Raw genomic sequence first — 16,787 nt, 5'->3', positions numbered from 1 at the left:
TTTTCTGGTGCGATCTGAAATCCCTGTCGAACAAAAAATAAAACACGCCCTCTTTTGTCCGATTAGTAGAGAGCAAGGCTGTTAAAATTATTTTAAAGGTGTTTATTTCACGATAACTTGGTTATTAAACATCGAATTTTAAGCATATCTTGTAAAAGAGGTGACGACGAAATGAATAATACACTTTCCAACACAATAACCAGCGAAAAACCAATAAGTATGAATTGAAGAGCACATAAATTAAAGACTAATAGCAGATGTTATCATTGAACCAAACAATAGATGTACAATAAACAGTAGTGAAGTAAAGTGCAAAACCAAATTAATATTTTATTCTAAGTAATCACAAAGGTGGTCGGAGTTGAACTGTGTACTTATCCCGTTTTGGGATGTCCAAATCAATATTTTATGATTACAGATAATATATCTTAATAAATAAATATGTTAGAGTTTAATTAGAATAGGGTTGTGCTTTTGTAATTACAAATAATTAACAAGTGTATTTAGAATAGGTCTCTACTTTTACACCACTATATAACCAAGCCACCCAAGTAACTTCTCCTTCAACGTCTACTATCCTTCAAAGTCAAAAAAAAGCAGCATGGCAAGTTTTGTTTCCTCGGCCATTCTCCTCCTCTTCATGTTCTTTCCCATCGTCATGCCCCTGCCCCTGTCAACGAATTCACATTGGATTATTGATGAGGGGGGACGACGTGCGAAGCTGGCGTGCGTGAACTGGTCGGCTCACTCGGAACTGATGGTTGCCGAAGGGCTCAGCAAGCAGCCTATGGATACGATCGCCAAACGGATTGCGTCGATGGGATTCAACTGCGTCAGGTAAACTTGGCCGGTCTATCTGATCACCAATGACTCCTTAGCATCCCTTACCGTTAGACAGTCGTTTCAACGACTCGGCTTTGTTGAATCCATCGCTGGAATTCAAGCCAACAACCCTTGGATCATCGATGTTCCCCTCATCAAAGCTTACCAGGTATCACAGATTTTTCAACTCTCCTATTAGAATTGAATAAACAACATGTCTCAAACTTAATCTACGGAATTGATTTTTTTATTGGTGTTTTTATTCCTGGCAGTGGTGTCAAGCTTAGGGGAAAACAATTTGATGGTCATACTTGACAACCACATCAGCAAACCCGGTTGGTGCTGCAATAATTTAGACGACAACGGTTTCTTCGGTGACAAGTACTTCAACCCGGATCAATGGATCACCGGGCTGACTCGGATGGCCACCTTATTCAACGGTGTCATCAACGTGGTCGGCATGAGCTTGAGGAACGAGCTAAGAGGCCGGAAATAGAACGTCAACGACTGGTACAAGTACATGCAAAAAAGAGCCGAAGCAGTGCACTCGGTAAACCCCGATGTCCTCGTTATACTTTATGGATTTGATTTCGACAGAGACTTGTCATTCATCAAGACTCAATTCGTAAAACTCACGTTCAGTGGGAAACTAGTATTCGAGGAGCACTGGTTTGGATTCTTCGATGGGCCGCAAAAATGGGTGACCGGAAACCCAAACGAAGTTTGTGGCAGAGTTGCGACTTACATGTTGAAGATGTCTGGGTATTTGGTTGATCAAGGATACCCGTTGTTCATTAGCGAGTTCGGGATCGACAAAACAGGAGCCAATGTCAATGGTAATAGGTACTTGAGCTGCTTCTTGGGCGTGGTAGCTGAGCTTGACCTGGATTGAGCCTTGTGGACACTCACTGGGAGCTACTATGTGAGAGCAGGAGTTGTCGGGTTAAACGAGTACTACGGAGTCTTGGAATATAACTGGTGTGCACCCAGAAATTCAAGCTTCATTCAAAGAATTTCAGCTCTCCAAGCTCCTTTCCGAGGTAAGTCAACATATATTAGTTTCTTTTTATTCGAGATTGATGATGTCAACCGAAATTTTGATGCAAATCTTTTGTTATTCCGCAACGACATATGCTGGTCCAGGTTTGTCGGAAGCCAAACCGTACAATGTTATCTTCCACCCCTTAACGGGGCTCTGTATCACAAGGAAGTTATTCGCCCACCGGTTGCGGTTAGGTCCTTGCTCTGAGTCCTACGCTTGGAGTTATTCCCCCCATAAGACTTTACTAAGAACAAGGACATATTTATGTTTACAAGCTGGCGAATCCGTGACATCGGCGAAGCTCGGCATCTTCTGCACCGCCTCGAATTCGAAGTGGGAGATGATATCGGATTCCAATATGCATATCTCGGCTAAACTCAGGGATGAAAAATCCTTTTGTCTCGATGTAGCGTCGGACAACACTATCATAACAAGCAGCTGCAAATGTATAAATAAAGACAACACATGTGACCCTTTGAGCCAATGGTTCAAACTCGTGGATAGCACAAGGAGCAGCTCAAGCGTTTAGTTTTATCGACTGTCTGGTTTTAGTTTTATCCGTTTCGGAATATATAGGAATTAGATAGGCAGCGATCATAGAAAATCCAGTTATTTTTATCAATAAAGGCAATTGTTTTCTCTTTTACATAGATTAATCAAAACTCAAGCAACTTCACCTGAATAAAACAAACGACGAAGAAAATAATTCGAGCCAAATTGAATTTTATTCAAGTGTACACTATTGGGGAAATCGAGTTATTTCCCACACGAACGTAGTTTCAAAATTGATCTAAAATATCAATATCAAAACCACCAAAGGTTGCACAGCAGATAAACCTGTCAAACTATTGAATGTTGAAACACAATGGAAAAAACTGAATAAAAACAATAAAGAAGAGAACACACCAAATTTATGAGGTTTGACGAGAATATCGTCTGCTCCTCGGGCACCACACCGGATGATAACTTCACTATATCGCCAATATTGCAACAAATGGAATTCTTTAGAATTCCCAAAGTGGGAGAATGAAGAATACAAAGGGAAGAGAGAACTTGCTTTGGGATGATTTTTAATGAAATACTTAGGCCTATTTATAGTTGAGTTTTAAGGACTAAACTTATATAACCTAATATTTTAGGGATCAAACATGAAAAATAAGTTGGCCACCTACCAAAATTTTCCAATGTGTACGAGTTAGCCACCAAATATGAATTCTCATATTCAAAGTTTGGCCGCCAACCAAGATGAAATTTCCAACTTGCCAACTTAATTTCAAGCCAAATCTAACAAATCTCCACCTTGGCTTGAAATTACCAAGCCTACTCAACTTCTTCAACTCCCCAAATTTGTAGTGCCTCTAATTCCGCTCACAAGCGCCACACACCCGAAGTGTTCATACTTTCAGGATGTTAATCAAGTTCAAACAATGATTGAACTTGATTACTGTTACCACCTTGGTCATCATATTTGCAGGATTTTCTGATGTCACAATTTTCTGAAGTAGAATCTTTCCTTCTTCAAAGATCTCCCGCACAAAGTGATACCTCACGTCGATATGCTTAGTACTTGAATGGTAGACTTGATTTTTCGCTAAGTTAATAGTGCTCTAACTATCACACAATAGACTAATGTGACTTTGAACAACTCCCAAGTCTTCCATCAACCCGTTAAGCCAAATTGCTTCCTTTACAGCCTCTGAAACTGCCATGTATTCTGCCTCTGTAGTAGCAAGGACACCGTAGATTGCAATGTAGACTTCCAACTTACTGGGCTTTAGCAAGAGTAAACAAATACCTAGTAGTGACGCTTATCCAAATCACCAGCATAATCGGAATCAGCATATCCAACCACACATTGACCAAGTGCTTCATCATGTTCAAAAAACTAAACCACAACCATAGTTTGTTGGAGATACCGTAGAATCCATTTCACAGCTTGCCAATGTCATTCTCCAGGATCATGCATGTACCTGCTCACAACTCCAACTGCTTGTGAAATATCAGGACGCGTACACACCATTGCATACATCAAGATCCCAACTGCATTAGTATATGGAACTTTTGCCATATACTCTCATTCTTTGTTAGTTTTATGAGATAACTGAGAACTAAGTTTCAAATGAGAAGCCAGTGGGATATTTACATGTTGGGTATTTTTATTCATGCCAAAACATTGTATACCTTCTCGATACTGCTTCTGTGTTAAACAAAGCTTCACTCTCTGTCTATCTCTATTTATCTCTATACCAAGAATCTTCTTGGCCTCACCAATATCTTTTATCTCAAACTCTTGATTCAACTGAGCCTTTAATTTGTCTATCTCCTTTTGACTCTTCGAAGCGATCAACATATCATCAAAATACAAGAGAAGATAAAAGAAATATCCATCTTTGAGCTTTTGCAAATACACACAATGATCATATTTGCTTCTAGTGTACTTTTCTCCTCATAAAGCTATCAAATCGCTTGTACCACTGCCTCGGAGATTGCTTCAATCCATATAGCGATTTGTTCAGCTTACAAACCCATTTCTCAAAACCACCATCTTTGTATCCTTCTGGCTGAGTCATATAGATCTCCACTTCTAAATCACCATGCAAGAAAGTCATCTTTACATCAAGTTAAGCTAGCTCCAAATTCAATTGTGCTACCAAGGCCAACAATATTCTAATGCAGGAATGCTTCACAACAGGGGAAAATACTTCATTGTAGTCGATTCCCTCCTTTTGAGAGTAGTCTTTAACTACCAATCGTGCCTTGTAGCGAACATCTTTCTTGCTATGAGATCCATCTTTCTTTGGAAATACCCACTTGCATCCAATTGCTCTTTTACCTTTCGGTAATTGAGCCAGTTTCCAAGTGTTGTTCTTTTGGAGAAATTGCATTTCTTCATCCATGGCACTTTTCCACTTATCACTTTCCAAGCTTTGTATTGCTTCTTGGTAAGTGATAGGGATATCATCATCAAGAACTGGAAGAGCATAGACCACCATATCAATAAATCGAGCAGGTCTACAAATTTCTCTCCTTGTCCTTGTAACTACAAGTGGTTCTGGTGTCTCTAATGGTTCTTGGGTTTGAACCTCTTCATATTCTGATTCTTATATTGGAGTTGGAGAATCAGCTGCATCAACTTTTGGGATCATCGTCTGATGAAACTCCAACTGTTTTGGAGTATGCTCCACCTGCTGCAGAGTACTACTTGTCTGGACAGCTTCATTTGTTACCTTCTTTACTAGGGCAAATTCATCAAAGGTAACATCTCTGCTATAATTTATCTTCTTCGTGTCTAAACACCAAAGGTGGACTCTCTTCACTCCATGGGTGATTCCCTTTGTAACATCCCAAAATACGGGTTAGTGACTAAATAAAAGTTCAGAGTTTGGTGATTTAAGTAGGATATTTGTATAGTCCGATAATTTGTTCGGAAATATTTCCTGAAAGTTTTAGTAATTATCCAAAGAATTAAAGGGCAAAATGGTCATTTAACCATTAAATGATTAATTTGTGTTATGTTGAGATATATACGGGGGAAAGGGATAAGAAGAATATAATTTTCTCCTCTTTGTTCTTCCATACGAGAGAAAGCCATAGAAAGGTAAGGGTTTTCTGATTTGTTGGTTATTTGTTAAATTAAAGGTTAGGTTTTGATCATTAGATGATAACTAAGCTTAAGGAAAGCTTAAGTTGTCTTATAATCAAAAGAGAAGAAGTTATAAGAGATTTAAGAAAACGAGTTTTTTATATGAAATCTTGAAATAGAGTTGATAAGTTGAATTTGAAGTTAAATTTGACTTGTCATCATGCTAATTAAGGAATATGAAGTGTTAGAATTGTATTTAGAACATATTGAAATTTGAGTATGATTCTTGAATTTCATATGAAGAATAGGATTTTGAAGTTATAGATGATTTTCATGGATATAAGTTGGTTTAAGTAATGGTAGTTGAGTTTAATGACATGATAGGGGTTTAAATAGAAGAATTAAGTGAAATTGATGATTTTCGGGCTTAAAATACAATTTCTAGGCATAGGGAACCGATACCCTATGAAGGGGAATCGATTCCCCTTCTAGAACGGGAAAATTTCCAGTATGTCCAGGGGGTATCGATTCCCCCTAAAGGAAAAATGAAATTGGGTTCAATAATCTGGCTTAAGTTGTTAACATCAAGTTTAAGGTTTAGGCTTCTTATAGTTGTTTTGAAATGTTATATTTATGTAGATATTGAGCCTAAACAAGTTCCAGAATAATCAAGGATTATAATAGAATCAAAGCAAAAGGTGAGTGCAATTTTAATTGTACTTATATTATGAACATTGGCTTGCGATGAGCTAGTGATGGAGTTACTATGGTAAAAAGTGACTCTTAAAATGTTAATTGATTTGTGATTCTTATATATGCATGAATACATGAAATGGGTATAGGTTATTATATATGTTATGATAGCATAGACATAGAGCATGAAACATAAGATATATGATATGATATACATGATTATATGCATATGTGATATATGCTATGAGACATGATCAATGTGAAATGAGATAAGTTATGTGAATATATGAAATGATATATTAATATGCAATACATGATACATGTGATATGATATGAAATACATGGTTACACATACATGTGGTATGTGACAGAAAAGAAAGAACAAGTGATGAGAAAAGTATTCATCGTAAATGCCCATAGTATATGATACGAGAGCTATAGGTATAGTTGGTATGCCAAGAGTCGAGGGTATTGTAGTCCTTCGGGACTTAGTACTTCGGGACCTAGTGGTCCTACGGGACATATATAGCAGTCCTTCGGGACGAATACTGAACAAATGTTCGGTGCCCAATGAGGGAATTTATACGAGCTGTGGTGACAGCATTGGTGCACAACCTCAATATACTCACATACCTCTATTCTCAATAATATACATGGGCAACAACAACGACAATTGAAATATAAATTAAAGTGAAAGTGATGCATAAAGGTAAGTTTCATGTGTGCATGACTTGGTTATATATGTCATAGGAAATATATCCATGCATATTGAAATATCATGATCAAATGGTAAGAATGCATATTCATGAAACTATTGTTACATGTTTGTTTATTGCCTCACTAAGTCTATGACTTAGCGTGTAAGTGATTTACACGTAGGTACCAAGAAACATGAAGAGCAAGAATAGAAGTGGCAAGGATAGTATTTTTACTAGAAGATCATATCAGAAGTAATCGACAAAGTTTGTATTTTGTTGTGTATAGAGTGTTGGCATGTAATAAGTCGTTAATTATGAGCACTCTGATCGAGTTTGTATTTTGTAGTCTCTTCTATGTAAATTAAAGTATTTTGTTTTAAATAAAGTTTTAAATTTCCCAGGAATTTTCTTTAAGTGTCAAGGTTTTAAAAGTTAATGTGACACCTTGGACTCGTATTCGGGTCGGGTACGGGTTGGGGTGTTACAGTTAATGGCATCAGAGCTAAGGTTTAGTCGATTCTCGGTATAAACCGGAGTCTAGAGTGTTTTATAAGGTATACATGCCAACAAAATAGTGAAAACTTCTGATCTGATGGAATAATAAGTATATTGTTGTGCTAATAGAACTATATGATTGTATTTTTATAGATATCCGGACAATGTAGTTCTAGAAATGAAACGGGAGATGATATACCTGTTGAAAGCAGTAATTCACCTGCCCTGGCCAGGCAAAGTGAAGAACAGACACCCTCTGGAGTGCCTGTGAATAATCAAGATGTATTCTTTAAAACTTTAGACGCGGTATTGACGCGTTTTCAACCTCCTGTTACTTCAACTACAAAAATGAATGTTGCAAAAGAGTTGAAGGGTTTAGGAGCTCCAGAGTTTAAAGGGGAAGCTTATGAAGGTCCTGTTACTATGGACCTTTGGTTTAATGATGTGAAAATCATGCTTGAGGGACTTCATTGTTTCGATGCTGACAAGTTGGATGGAGTCGTCTCCTTGCTTCGAGGGCAAGCGAGAATTTGGTGGACCAACGTTACATTGAGAATGTCTGATGATCAAGTAACTTGGTCTTTGTTTTTAGAAGAATTCAAACATAAGTACATTGGAGATCAATTTGTTCGACAAATGAAGCAAGAGTTCATGAATCTGAAACAATGGAATCGCACTATATATGAGTACGAGTGTGAATTCAATAAGTTGAGCCGCTTTGCTGCCGAGCTTGTTCCTACTGAGAAGGATGCTTGTGAGTGGTTCGTAGAGGGGTTACGTCCTCGGTTGAAGGAGATGTTGATTGTATTGAATATATCCTCATTTCAAGAGGTAGTCAATCGTGCCAAAGCTTTGGAAAGAGCTCAGAATGAGAGATTTGAAAATTCAAGGACTCAAACAGTCAAGAGAACGGGTGCTTCTTCGAGTTCCACACCGCCAAAAAGAGGTAGAGATGCTGGTTCTCAATCTCAAGCTAAATTGGAGTTAGTGGTATCCTCAACTAGAGGATTAAATCCGATGAAAGGAAGACAAACTCAGTCAGCAGGATATGGAACTGGGAGATTTAACCAGAGTCAAGACAGACAATGGCCACATTGTGGAAAAAATCATTCTGGGATATGTAAAAGGATTTCTGGAGCTTGCTTTAGATGTGGGGAGACCGGAAATTTTGTTCGGGATTGTCCTAGAGAAGTCGATGAATCTGCACAGCCAGAGAGGTCTATTTCTTCAGGCCAAAGGGAAAGAGGTAGAGACAGAGGAAGAAATCAGTCAGATTCCTCAGCTCAACAAGAGATACGTTCCACTGCTCAAGTGTATAATCTCAGGACCAATGAAGATCGGGATGATCCGGAAATTATAACAGGTACCTTTATGCTGTTTGATAAACATGTTATGGTATTGATCGATCCGGGGTCTACATATTCATACATTACTAGTAAGTTAGTGAGAGAATTGAGCATTCCGTTAGAAGCTACTAGTAATGAAATGATAGTGATGAATCCATTAGGGCACAGTGCTCGGGTAAATAGGGTGAGTCGAGGGTGTCCCATACGAATTCAGGGAATTGAATTCCCTGCTAATTTGATGAAATTACCTTTTGAAGAATTTGAAGTGATACTGGGAATGGATTGGTTATATCGTTATTATGCTAATGTCGATTGTAGACTGAAAAGAGTAACATTGAGAAGTCCAAAAGAGGTAGAAATCGTGGTGCTTAGTGAAGGGTGGAATCCATTGGCGAATGTAACCTCAGTGATGACGGTAAAAAAGTTACTGTTACATGGATGTCAAGGGTTCATTGCTAGTGTGTTGGATGTAAGAGCCAAAGACAAAGAGATGGAAGAAATTCCTATCGTTAGAGAGTTCTCTGATATATTCCCTGCAGAATTGCCAGGTTTACCTCCGGACAGAGAGGTAGAATTTCAGATTGAGATAATACCGGGAACAACGCCCATTGCAATGGGGCCACACAGAATGGCTCCAAAAGAGTTGCAAGAGTTAAAGATTCAATTACAAGAATTGCTGGACAAAGGTTTTATTAGACCAAGTGTATCACCTTGGGGAGCTCCAGTTTTGTTTGTTAAGAAGAATGACGGTTCAATGCGTCTCTGCATTGACTACAGGCAACTCAATAAAGTGACTATCAAGAATAAATATCCACTTCCTCGAATCGATGACTTATTTGATCAATTAAAGGGAGCTTCAATGTTCTCAAAAATCGATCTATGTTCGGGTTATCATCAATTAAAGATTTAAGAGAACGATGTTCCAAAGACGGCGTTTAGAACAAGATATGGTCACTATGAGTTTATTGTAATGCCGTTTGGAGTTACGAATGCACCAGCTGCTTTCATGGATTTAATGAATAGAATTTTTCAATCCTATTTGGATCAGTTCGTAGTGGTTTTCATTGATGATATTTTAATATATTCAAAGTCAGAGGAAGAGCATAGTTCTCATTTGAGGACTGTCTTGCAAAAATTACGAGATAAGAAGCTTTATGCTAAATTCTCTAAATGTGAATTCTGGTTGAATGAAGTGACATTTCTTGGACATGTAATTTCTGCAGAAGGAGTTCGAGTGGATCCTCAAAAGATTAAAGCTATTCTGGAGTGGGAAGTTCCAAGGAATGTGTCAGAAGTCCGAAGTTTTCTGGGGTTAGCTGGTTATTATCGAAGGTTTGTTAAAAACTTTTCAATAATAGCATTACCCCTAACTAAGCTATTGAGAAAGGAAGTAAAATTTACTTGGACTCAAGAATGCTAAGAGAGTTTTGAAAAGTTAAAGAAGATTTTGACAGAAGCTCCAGTATTAGTTCAACCTGAGTCTGGCAAGGATTTTGTAGTGTATAGTGATGCGTCTCATAATGGCTTGGGATGTGTGTTAATGCAAGAAGGCAAGGTGGTGGCCTATGCTTCACGACAATTAAAGCCGCATGAGAAGAATTATCCGACACACGATCTGGAGATGGCTGCAGTAGTGTTTGCTCTTAAGATCTGGCGTCACTACTTGTATGGTGAAAAATGCTACTTGTATACAGATCACAAGAGTTTAAAGTACTTGATGACCCAGAAAGAGGTTAACTTAAGACAGAGAAGATGGGTAGAATTTCTCAAGGATTATGATGTTGTGATTGATTTTCATCCTGAAAAAGCAAACGTGGTAGCAGATGCCTTAAGTTAAAAGACGTTTGCAGCCTTACGAACTATGGATGCTAAACTATCATTAGGCGGAGATGGTGCAATTTGTGCGGAATTAACTATCAAACCATCATGGTTAGATCGAATTAAAGAATTGTAAGCCAAAGATGAAAAGTATTCAAAGAAGTTGCAGCAAATAAAGAATGGAGAATGTACAGATTATGAGATGAAAACTAATGGGAACTTATATTATCAATGGAGGCTAGTGATTCCAGATGTTAATGAATTAAAGAATGATTTGTTAACGGAAGCTCATTATAGTCCATTGACAATGCATCCGGGAGGGAACAAAATGTATATGGATCTTAAGAGTCGATATTGGTGGCCGGGAATGAAGAAAGACATTTCGAAATTTGTATCAAAGTGTTTGACTTGTCAACAAGTCAAAGCTGAACATCAAGTTTCGTTAGGATTGTTACAACCAATTTCAATTCCTCAATGGAAATGGGAAAATATAACGATGGATTTTGTGACGGGTTTGCCTTTAACTCTGAACAAAAAGGATTCAATCTGGGTAATCGTGGATAGATTGACTAAGTTAGCCCATTTTATTCTAGTACGAACTGATTTCTCCATGGATAGGTATGTTGAACTGTATATTAGAGAGATTATACGGTTGCATGGTGTACCTATTTCCATAGTTTCTGATCGGGATCCTAGATTCACATCACGATTTTGGAAGTCATTACATAGAGCATTGGGAACTCGGTTAAACTTCAGTACAGCGTTTCATCCTCAAACCGATGGTCAATCCGAGCGAACTATTCAAATTCTGGAGGATATGCTAAGAGCTTGTGTTATTGAATACAAAGGATCGTGGGAAAGGTATTTACCACTTGCTGAATTTGCGTACAATAATAGTTATCAGTCAAGCATCAAAATGGCTCCCTATGAAGCTCTATACGGAAGAAGATGTCGTACGCCCTTGAACTGGTATGAACTTAAGGATCGAGAAGTTTTTGGTCCTGAGTTGATTCAGGAAATGGAAGAGAAAGTCCAAGTAATTCAGAATAATCTGAAAGGTGCAGCTGATAGACAGAAATCATATGATGATTTAAAAAGGAAAGAAATTGAGTTTTAAATCGGAGATAAAGTGTTCTTGAAAGTGTTTCCGTGGAAAAAAGTATTGAGATTTGGACGTAAAGGAAAATTGAGTCCTCGGTTTATTAGACCATATGAAATCGTTAAGAGAGTAGGACCAGTGGCATATCAATTAGCTTTGCCACCTGAAATGGAGAAAATTCACAACGTCTTTCATGTCTTCATGCTTAGGAAATATCGATCAGATCCATCTCATATAGTGACTACCGAAGAGATCGAGGTTAAATCAGATTTGACTTATGAGGAAGAACCTGTTCAAATATTGGCTCACGAAGTCAAGCAATTAAGGAACAAGACTATTCCATTAGTCAAAGTGTTGTGGAGAAATCACAAGGTGGAAGAAGCGATGTGGGAACGTGAAGAAGACATGAAGATTTAATATCCCTATCTCTTTGTACAATGAAAATTCGAGGACGAATTTTTTTAAGGGGGAGAGATTTGTAACATCCCAAAATACGGGTTAGTGACTAAATCATAAAACTTCAGAGTTTGGTGATTTAAGTAGGATATTTGTATAGTCTGATGATTTGTTCGGAAATATTTCCTGAAAGTTTTTAGTAATTATCCAAAGAATTAAAGGGCAAAATGGTCATTTAACCATTAAATGATTAATTTGTGTTATGTTGAGGATATATACGGGGAAATGGATAAAGAATATATCTTCTTCTCCTCTTTGTTCTTCCATACGAGAGAAAGCCATAGCAAAGGTAAGGGTTTTCTGATTTGTTGGTTATTTGTTAAATTAAAGGTTAGTTTTGATCATTAGATGATAACTAAGCTTAAGGAAAGCTTAAGTTGTCTTATAATCAAAAGATGAAGAAGTTATAAGAGATTTAAGAAAACGAGTTTTTATATGAAATCTTGAAATAGAGTTGATAAGTTGAATTTGAAGTTAAATTTGACTTGTCATCATGCTAATTAAGGAATATGAAGTGTTAGAATTGTATTTAGAACATATTGAAATTTGAGTATGATTCTTGAATTTCATATGAAGAATAGGATTTTGAAGTTATAGATGATTTTCATGGATATAAGTTGGTTTAAGTAATGGTAGTTGAGTTTAATGACATGATAGGGGTTTAAAATAGAAGAATTAAGTGAAATTGATGATTTTCGGGCTTAAAATACAATTTCTGGGCATAGGGAACCGACACCCTATGAAGGGGTAGAACGAGAAAATTTCCAGTATGTCCAGGGGGTATCGATTCCCCCTAGGGGGTATCGATTCCACCTAAAGGAAAAATGAAATTGGGTTCAATAATCTGGCTTAAGTTGTTAACATCAAGTTTAAGGTTTAAGCTTCTGATAGTTGTTTTGAAATGTTATATTTATGTAGATATTGAGCCTAAACAAGTTCCGGAATAATCAAAGGATTATAATCGAATCAAAGCAAGGCTAAGGTGAGTGCAATTTTAATTGTATTTATATTATTGAACATTGGCTTGCGATGAGCTAGTGATGGAGTTACTATGGTAAAAAGTGACTCTTAAAATGTTAATTGATTTGTGATTCTTATATATGCATGAATACATGAAATGGGTATAGGTTATTATATATATGTTATATGATATGCATAGATATAAGAGCATGAAACATAAGATATATGATATGATATACATGATTATATGTATATGTGATATATGCTATGAGACATGATCAATGTGAAATGAGATAAGTTATGTGAATATATGAAATGATATATGAATATGCAATACATGATACGTGTGATATGATATGAAATACATGGTTACACATACATGTGGTATATGACAGAAAAGAAAGAACAAGTGATGAGAAAAGTATTCATAGTAAATGCCCATAGTATATGATACGAGAACTATAGGTATAGTTGGCATGCCAAGAGTCGAGGGTATTGTAGTCCTTCGGGACGTAGTCCTTCGGGACGTAGTGGTCCTATGGGACATATATAGCAGTCCTTCGGGACGAATACTGAACAAATGTTTGGTGCCCCATGAGGGAATTTATACGAGCTGTGGTGACAGCATTGGTGCACAACCTCAATATACTCACATACCTCTATTCTCAATAATATACATGGGCAACAACAACGACAATTGAAATATAAATTAAAGTGAAAGTGATGCATAAAGGTAAGTTTCATGTGTGCATGACTTGGTTATATATGTCATAGGAAATATATCCATGCATATTGAAATATCATGATCAAATGGTAAGAATGCATATTCATGAAACTATTGTTACATGTTTGTTTATTGCCTCACTAAGTCTATGACTTAGCGTGTAAGTGATTTACACGTAGGTACCAAGAAACGTGAAGAGCAAGAATAGAAGTGGCAAGGATAGTATTTTTACTAGAAGTTCAGATCAGAAGTAATTGACAAAGTTTGTATTTTGTTGTGTATAGAGTGTTGGCATGTAATAAGTCATTAATTATGAGCACTCTAATCGAGTTTGTATTTTGTAGTCTCTTCTATGTAAATTAAAGTATTTTGTTTTAAATAAAGTTTTAAATTTCCCGGGGAATTTTCTTTAAGTGTCAAGGTTTTAAAAGTCAATGTGACACCTCGGACTCGTATTCGGGTCGGGTACGGGTTGGGGTGTTACATCCATAAAGAGAGCCTTCTCTCGGATCAAGCTTGGATCCCTTCACATGATAATAAGTAGTGGATCCAAATACATGTAAGGAATCATAATCAGTAACAGGTTTTCCAGACCATACCTCTAATGGTGTTTTCCTCCTATCGTTGATGACAGAAGACGATTGATGAGATGGCCAGCATATGTCACAGCCTCAGCCCAAAATGTCTTACCAAACCCAGTATTAGACAACATACATCGAACTTTCTCCAATAGTGTTTGATTCATACGCTCTCCCACCCCATTATGTTGTGGTGTATTTCTAACAGTGAAGTGTCGAACAATACCATACTCATAGCAAATGTCAAAGAATGGGTCACTTTTATATTCCCCTCCACTGTCCGTTCTAAGACGTTTGATCTTTCTACTAGTCTAGTTCTCGATCATATTTTTCTATTTCAGGAAAATTCGAAGCACTTCATCTTTAGGCTTCATCGGATACACCCAAACTCTTCTGGAAAAGTCATCTACAAATATTACAAAATAATGGTTTCCTCCCAAAGACGACGTCTTTGAAGGACCCCATACATCTAAGTGAATATAATCCACAATACCTTTTGTATTATGTATAGTGGTGCCAAACTTCACTCTATTCTGCTTTCCCAGAAAACAATGATCGCAAAAGTTCAATTTGCAAGCCTTTGAACCTTTCAACAATCATTTCTTTGCCAGAATTTGCAAGGATATTTCTCCACCATGTCCCAACCGCATATGCCACAACTGGGTTGCGTCCAAATCATCACCTCCAGAGGCTGCTGCAACTGCTCCAATAATTGTACTACCTTGGTAGTAATACAAATTATTTTTCCTGATGCCCTTCATCATCACAGGTGCGCCATATGTGACTTTTAAAACTCCATCTCTCATAGTGACTACTGAGCCTTTGGATTCCAAGGCTCCCAACGAGATGAGATTTTTCTTCAAACTAGGCACGTATCAGACATCCGTCAGAACTCTGGTTGATCCATTTTGATTCTTCAATCAAATTAAACCTATCCAAACAGTTTTACAGGCATTGTCATTGCCCATATAAACAACTCCTGCATTTAGTTCTACTAAATCAGAGAACCACTCCCGATTAGGGGATATATGATAGGTGCAACCCGAATCTAATATCCATTCATATGAATGGAATGTTGTTGATGAAGGAACCAATGATATGTCAGAATCATTTGCATCATGCTCTGCAACATATGCATCTAGAGCAGCTTTTCCTTTCTACTTCAGCTTTGGACAATCTTTCTTCCAATGGCCTTTCTCATGAAAAAAGGCACATTCATCTTTTCCTAGTCTGGACTTCGACTTTGATCTTCCTCTCCACTTTGGCTTTTGACTTTTTGAGCGACCTCTTGCCACCATGGCTCCGCTGCTTCGTACTTTCTCTCCTTCTTGGTTTTTTTCCTGAGCTCATAACTATACAAAGCAGCAGTTATATCTTTAAGGGTAACATTATCCTTACCATGAAGTAACGTTGTCTCAAGGTGTTCAAATTCATCTGGAAGAGATGACAACAACATCAAGGCCAAATCTTCATCTTTGAAGGTTTCATCCATGCCCAATAAGTCTGGCACTAGCTCATTAAACGCAGTGATGTGTTCATTCATACTGGTGTCTGGTTGATAATCAAATCTGAACAATCTTTTCTTCATGTGGAGATGATTCTGAGAGCTTTTCTTTAGGAATTTTTCCTCCAATGCTTTCCACATCTTACTTGAAGAAGTCTCGTTCTTGTAGCCATACTTCTGCTCCCTAGAAAGACAAGATCGAATTATGTTGCACGCTAAACGATTGATTGTTCCCCATTCTTTTTCCTCCATATATTCGGGATTTTCTTCCTCAATGGTGATGTCTAGACCTTGTTGGAATAAAGCGTCTAACACCTTGCCTTGCCACATGCCAAAATGACCGAATCCATCGAACAACTCCACCAAGAAATATGCATTTGACATCATCCTCCTCACCGGTACAGATGAAGAGCTTGATGTCTCAACATGAAAAATAAGTTGGCCACCTACCAAAGAATTTTCCAATATGTACAAGTTAGCCACCAAATATGAAATTCTCATATTCAAAGTTTGGCCACCAACCAAGATGAAATTTTCAATAAGTTGGCCACCAACCAAGATGAAATTTCAAACTTGCCAACTTAATTTCAAGCCAAATCTAACATACACAACCAAGATTTTATGCCTCGCGGTATATGCTACAAACCTGTGTTCAAATTATTCAATATTTCAGTCATAATCTCTTCCGGTAATGGAGCAGAGGGACCTTCCTTGGAGTTAAAACTGGCCAAAGGACTTTCCGAGCTCGATATACGATTCCTCGTGAACCCCCTCCGATTACTCAAATAGTCTCGGATCGACTCTTTTGCGGACTCCGTCGTTCGTCTAAACTTAGCGACATCTTTGTTTAAATATATAAACGATAATGGAGGCATGCCCGAGATACGTATATGCACAAAATTTGATATATTAATGGAAACTTGATTCTGTATCAAGTTTACCATTTTTTATGTCTGTGGGCTTGTGATC

The 16,787-nt window shown here is 37.5% G+C and overlaps 1 pseudogene; it reads left to right on the top strand.

The window, feature by feature from the left end:
* The first annotated feature begins 601 nt into the window (after positions 1–601).
* LOC120139765 lies at positions 602–2,393 on the top strand (annotated as a pseudogene).
* Positions 2,394–16,787: the final 14,394 nt, after the last annotated feature.

Source organism: Hibiscus syriacus, unplaced genomic scaffold, assembly GCF_006381635.1.
Source record: "Hibiscus syriacus cultivar Baekdansim isolate YM2019G1 unplaced genomic scaffold, ASM638163v2 tig00110773_pilon, whole genome shotgun sequence".
NCBI lineage: Eukaryota > Viridiplantae > Streptophyta > Magnoliopsida > Malvales > Malvaceae > Hibiscus > Hibiscus syriacus.
The sequence above is the reverse complement of the archived record's forward strand: the minus strand, read 5'-3'. Positions and strand labels throughout refer to the sequence as shown.